This window comes from Etheostoma spectabile, chromosome 20, assembly GCF_008692095.1.
Source record: "Etheostoma spectabile isolate EspeVRDwgs_2016 chromosome 20, UIUC_Espe_1.0, whole genome shotgun sequence".
Classification (NCBI taxonomy): Eukaryota; Metazoa; Chordata; class Actinopteri; order Perciformes; family Percidae; genus Etheostoma; species Etheostoma spectabile.
In genome coordinates this window covers 4318803-4319434 of record NC_045752.1, presented here as the reverse complement: position 1 = coordinate 4319434, position 632 = coordinate 4318803, and positions in this window count along the sequence as shown.

Sequence of the window (632 nt, the reverse complement as noted above, 5' to 3'; positions counted from 1 at the left end):
TAAAAGCTTAATATTTCAAAAAGTACAAATAGTAGAAAAATAGTAGAAGACGTCCCATCCTCTGCTGGAAGAGCTGAAGATTGTAAAAGTTGAACGGTTTAAATAGCTGAAAGTATGCAGGAGTTAGAGAGAGACGAAAAACGTACGGAATAAGGGAGAATAATAAAGAACAGAATAACAATAGTTGGAATGCTGTGGAACAGCCTTCCCACAATTACAAATGTTCCTGAGTAAATATTAAAACAACTCTGACAACATCTGCTACACCCTATGACTCTTACTTGAAAGAAAGAGTTTTAAGAATGCTTTAATTAGGACACAGTATGGTGACTCAACCATATAATAATGCAGGCCTACAGTGTGGCTTGTGAATGTGAGAGCAGAATGAAACCGGTTTATCTCTTCTATAACGTAAAAAAAAAAATATTGTAAGTTAACAGTGACTTGTATTTATCTAAGCTAAGTCTCTAAGCTTTAATTGTTAGTCAAATGTTAGAACAGGGGTTTAGGTTTAGAAGAAAGATGTTGGGAAAACACCACGCACACACATGCTGTTAAAAATAGACAGTTAAAAAGAACTATTTTGCACATGACAAAGCTTTTGTTAATTATTGTATTCTGTTTACTTTGTT